We start from the raw sequence: 6,049 nt of genomic DNA, 5'->3' as shown, positions 1-6,049 counted from the left end.
TGTACGGGGGGTGGGGGGGGGGGGGGGGGGGGAAAGGGTCCCACACCTTTTGTAAAGGAGGCTTTTCCGTGGGGAAAGAGGGGATTGCAAAAAGGAGGAGCTGTCTTCAGTTTGGAGGTAAGGGGGCACAGCCTGGGGTCTAGAACACTGCTCAGCTGCAGCTTTCCTTATGTCCCACTTGTGGATGCAGCCTCTGATCAGAGCGTGATCTGTTTGTGCTGCTGGCAAACTTCTTTTTTTGATGGGCTCTCTAGTTACACATCCCCAGCACATGGTTAGAGCTGACTTTTCAGCACGTGCTCCAGTTGATACTGATGGTAGACGCGGTGAGTTAAGGACAGAGCAGCTGCCTGAGCTTTTCATTCTGTCGGCTTTTGAAGTAGGCCTGTAATGACTTTTAAATGCTTTTTATTCAAATAGACATATTCCATTCCTTAGTCTTTGATGTCAGTTTTCACATGAAAAAAAACTTTGGCAGGGCCTCTTTTCTTATAGCAGATGTATAATGGCAGGTGCCATAGGTCTATTGTATCACTCCAATTCAACTACTCTTACCTGTATTTCAGATGGGGTTTTCAAACTCCTTTTGATGTGTACCTTTTTTAAAGAGACATTTCTCTAATCAGACATCTCCTTTTCCTTTTGTTTTGCATGTTTTGCTTTCTTTTCTGATGTATTTTTTTTTCCATCCTGTTCATGCTCACCTTTTTATTTTAATTACAACAGATGCTTACATGGGAATATTGTACTTGCTGTAGTTCAGCTGCTTTTTTTTTTTTTTTTTTTTTTTTTTTAAATGATATATAGTAGTAGAAGCAAACAAGGGAGCAGCCAGCTTTTGATGGACCATTGTAGAAACATGTACTTACACTTGGAGGCATGCCCATTTACGTAACTGTCTAGTACAGTGCTAGTTCCAATATGTTACCTATTGCTAACATTGTGACAAATATCAGTTGTCTGCACCTAAGTTAGGTGAATTGCCCATGTGCCTAGTAGTTGTGTACTTTGTAACCTGGCTGTATTCAAAGTGATTAATTGGTGAAACTGGCTAGGACTTGTCCAATTGAAACCTAACCCAAGTAAGTCCTGTCAGTTTCAAGGCCACCATGGAGATAACTAGGAACAAAGTAAATTTTACACTGAGGCTGTGTAAGGAGCATGCCCCTTTTTTCCCTCCGTACTGAAGAGATGCACTTGAATGGCATCTAGCACATTATGTATGTGCCATCACAACTATAAACCTGAAAACAATACACTAATCATTTATTTTGTAGGTTATTTCTGATGCATGTTATTTCACCTGCATTTTCTTTGTTCATTACGATGCAGCTTGAAGTATTTGATTATCATCAACTCAATACAAAATGAATAATTGGCAAAATAAGTGCTGTTTATTTTCAGTGTATGTCCAATAAACTGCAGTTTCTGGTATGGATAGTGGCTAACCAGACACTTTATATTTTTTTAGGGATTTTTGGCTCCTCTAATTACAAGGTAGGCAGTTTAGAATTGGAGGAGCAAATGAGGAGGATGTTACTGGTAAAATAATTGACAGATAAATAATAATAATAATAATAATATTAGCAATTACCCTGGGATTCTACACCCTTTATGAAAGGGCCTGACAGGCTGTTGAGGGTGACAAACACTTCGCAGGATAGCCCTTTGATTGTCTGTCCGGGGTAGCCAGTTACCCAGGTGACTAAGCACCATGCTTGGTTATTTAAATGCATACCTCTTAATACAAATTGTAACTGTTACACCATATGGATTTTTAATAGTTTGCAATCGAAGAAGGAAGATAATAATAAGTTGGCATCTCAGTAGGGATAGCTTAAGTAGGGCACAGGCCTTTTTAAAGGCAACTTTAAATCTCAATTTTTGGGGTCTTTTTAAATGTCTTTAAGAGGAGGCTAGACATGCACCTGGCTGGGGTCATCTAACCCCAGTGCTTTACACCTGCCCAGGGCAGGTGTTCAGACTCGTTGATCTACTGAGGTTCCTTCAACCCAAACATCAATGAATCTCTGTTTGAGTTCTTAATAACTGTAACCTTCCTGGAAGATAAAATGCACTGGAATCATTTTGCCTGCAGCATTTACTTTGGCTTAACTTGTGTGTGTTTGGATAGAGCATGTGACAAAGCTTAACCTAAAATTAAGCTAAGGGATAATTTACTAGCACAGAGATTTTTCACAGAACTTTTAGAGGGATAGAATAGCTAAAATGTTATGGTGAAAGTATGTTTAGGCCTGGGCTGTCCAGCTTCCCAGCAGCTGGAGCCCAGACACAGGGCCACACAATGTGGAGTTAACTCTGTCCTGTGCTGCCCTTACTACCATGCTGTCTCACCTTTCTCTGCCATGTGCCACATCCAGCTGTATGGTATCCTCCACTGACCCCCCTTTGTCACAGGTCCTACTCCACATGGACTTTCCTGTGCTTCCCCTGTCACTGCATAGTCTCTCCAACACTACCCTGCTTCACCAGCTTCCCCGTCTCACGTGGGCTAGCTTGATCCCAGAGACCTGGGCTCACCTGATGTGCTGTCCCATCCTCAGGGATAGAGACAGGAAGTGCCAGCTGGATGAAGGGTGGGGAGCTGGGAAGTCTCCTTGGGCAGTAGCAGCTAGAGCATATGGGGAACAGCACCTGAGAGGGGGTTTGGGAAATACAGTTTAATCTCTTGTGGGCTACCAGTTGGACAGCCCTGGTCTAGGCAACCAGAAACTGACTACATAATACTGTGGTGCTCAGTCTTCTGGGGCCATGGGCCAGATGAGTGGGATGGGGCCAGGACTGGGGCCCTGCACTGCAGGATCAGGCCCCACAGTGCCTCCAGCCAGCCCCTGTATGCCCAGATTGGACCCCAGGCCACCTTTGCACACCAGTCTAGCATGCTATCCAGCCCATGAGGACCAGAAATTTTGGCATCAGGGGGAGCAACAACTGCTGCCACTGATTTCCTGCTGCCAAGTTTTGGGGCCCTGTGGAGAACCCTGCTTGCCAGATTGCATGGCTCCAGGGGTTGGATCTGGCCCGTGGGCTGGAGGTTGAGCACCCCTTGCATAACATATTACATGTCTACCTGCCTTGCAAATTAGATTGATACTGTTTAGGTTGAGGGTATTACTCTGTATGTTGGCACTTGAAAGATGCGTTAGTTTCATTTACTTAAATGGAAAACAAAAGCTGCTTGGTCCAAGTTACTGCTATTAAGGAAAATGGAATTGGCAAAAAAAACAAAAAAAAAAAACAAAAAAAAAAAAACCACACACACTGTCAAGGAAGAGTAGCACTTTGTAGATTTCATAGACATTAGAGCTGGAAGAGACCTCGTAAGATCACTGGGTCCAGCCCCCTGCACAAGGGGCAGAAAGTCAGCTAGGGTCAAAGGATCCCAGCAAGAGAAATGTCCAAGTGTTACTTGAAAAAGTCCAGAGTAGATGCTTGCACCACCTCAGAGGGGAGTTTGTTCCAGGCTTTGGGGGCTCAGACAGTAAAGAAATTTTTCCTTATGTCCAGTGCCAGCCTAAAATGGTCTTGCAGGAGTTTGTGACCGTTGGACCTTGTCATCAGTGCTCTGGTAAACAGGTGTTCCCCCAGATCCTGATGCACACCTCTTATGTACTGTAACAGGTACACGATCTGGGCCCGCGCACCTGTTCCTGGGGCAACCGCCCGCCTACTCACCTGCTATGCCTTGTTATTAATTCGTGCTAATTAGCAAGAGGCTGCCCTTAGTGCCCCTGGCAGCAGGGCAGTACATCTGCAGCTCTGTTTCCTCCCCTACACCGCAGTCCACACCTCGCTGATGGAATAGATGTTATGTCTCAAACCAATTGTGAACTGGCCCCCTTTTTGTTCTCTCTGGGCCTCCTCAGTCACACCACCCCCTCTCTGGGGCTCCCCAATAATGCCCCCCTTCCCCAGGGCTCCTCAACAACTGCCCCCTCTCCGGGGCTCCCCACGCCTGCACTGGGCCTTCTCCGTCACGCCGCCCTCTCTCTGGGGCTCACCATGCCCTCACTGGGGCTTCTCAGTAACATCCCCTTTTCTGGGGCTTCTCAACTGCCCTTCTCTGGGGCTGGGGTCTATGTACCCCATATGCAGCACCCTCACTGACGCTAGGGTCCCCACACTATTGTGAGTCCCCTATGAGGCCTCCTCCATCCCCTAATAGCCTCTCTCAAACCACCGGTGACAAATAGGAACATAAATGTAAGCCCCTGGGCTATAACATAAACAGAAGCCACTTGGCTATAATCATGCTCTAGCCTACCAGGGTTTCTTCATCCCTTAGGCTTCTCTTCTCCTCCATGGCCAAGAGCTCCTTTCCCTGTGGCTGCTGGTAGGGAGCTCCCACTTACTTCCTGCCTGTGCTTTATATAGGAGCCAGGCCCTGCCCCTTCTCATCAGCTGGCTAGGCAGGTGTGGGTCATTATTTCCCACTAGTTGCCTCAGCAACTGGCACCTGAGGGATTATCCCGGCTCCCTCAGTAGTAGGCACCCCAGTGCCCTGCTACATGTACTTACAGGCTGTCAGCAAGTCACCCCTGAGCTTGCGCTTCTCCAGGCTGAAGAGTCCCATAGCTCGTAGCCATTCTTCATAAGGCCTGTTCTCTTGCCCTCTGATCATGCACGTGGCTCTCCTCTGGACTCTCTCAAGCTTCTCCACATCCTTCTTGAATTGTGGAGCCCAGAATTGGATGTAGTATTCCAGCTGCGGCCTCACCAAGGCCAAGCACAGAGGGAGGATGACATCCTGGGTCTTGTTCGAGATGCATCGGTAGATGCAAACCAGAGTTTTGTTCGCTTTGCCAGCTGCTTCTTAATCTATTAGACAATGATAGCCTGTATTTTGAATAGGTTTAGTTAAGGAGGTTGCTGTCTACATGGTATAAATAAGCTCATATCAAGTGATCTGAACTTACTGGTTTAGAATGACTTATCACTAATTTAGGTTTAATACTATACTGCAGCAGGGAAAACCAAAGTCCTTGTAACTATAGTTGTTTATCTATAGGGATCCTGACCTAAGTGGGTGTGGAACCTTTTGTCAGGTGGCAATTCTTTAGACCCCACATGCATTCTTTGCTGCTTTATGAAGGGGACAGACCCAGCTGTCACTTGCTTCCCTTGCTAAGCCAAAATCCTAACTGCATCAGACTCCATAGGAGGATGCAGTGTGGGATCTGCATGGACAAAGCATCTGAAAAAGACAGTGTTTTGCAAAGTAAGGCCCTTATTTTTCTTTTGATTGTCTTTTTGGATCGTAGTAGGCAACCATTGATCCTGCGGATCATGGTGTACACGTAACAGGTCTAGTCAGATGACTGATGAATCTGTGTGTGGCTGACAAGCCCAATTTGAGAGTGACACAGCCTGTTACAAGTTTCACAGATCCATATGTTGTCTAAGTCGGAGTCCAAATTTACAGCATGCTACTTTCTTCGTTCTGATTTTGCTTCCATCCTCTGGATCAAAGCCACTTCATGTTGAGTCGCATCCACTGCCAGATGTTCCCACCAGACCAGATGAGATTCTGCATGCTCCTCCCAACTTTCTACATGAATATTGAATGACTTCATGTAATTTTTGCGTACACCGTGGTACTGCTATAAAGAGTGACCCCGCTTTCTAGAGCTGTCTCAAATCTTACTATACAACATATTCTTGGGAATATGGTTTCCCATTTTCCTGATATGGCTGAAACATTGCAACCTCTTCTTCTTGGTAGTGGTTTCTAAGCGAGTCAGTCCTGTGCGCTCCAGTACCTCTGTGTTTGGCATTTTGTCTTGCCACTTTATTTTCAGGATCTTGTAGACATCTCATGTGGAAGCTGTTCAGTCTCTTTACATGCCTAGCATGTGTAGTCCATGTTTCTGAACCAGAAAGCAGGGATGACAGCACACACATCTCATAGATTCGTATCTTCACCTTAGCTGATAGTTTGCTCTTATTCCATGTTTCTGTAATAGCCAAAAATTCATACTTCCTTTTCCGATTCTGTTAGTCTGTTCAGTCTGAAGGTTAAGATTCCTGC

General features: G+C 45.7%; 1 protein-coding gene across 2 annotated transcripts in view; it reads left to right on the top strand.

Annotated features, from left to right (window-relative positions):
- Positions 1–6,049, top strand: part of CEMIP2 (cell migration inducing hyaluronidase 2) — a 96,036-nt gene that overhangs the window by 11,032 nt on the left and 78,955 nt on the right. The window lies entirely within an intron of this gene.

This window comes from Alligator sinensis, unplaced genomic scaffold (assembly GCF_000455745.1).
Source record: "Alligator sinensis unplaced genomic scaffold, ASM45574v1 scaffold308_2, whole genome shotgun sequence".
NCBI lineage: Eukaryota > Metazoa > Chordata > Crocodylia > Alligatoridae > Alligator > Alligator sinensis.
This window is presented reverse-complemented; position numbering and strand designations above follow the sequence as displayed.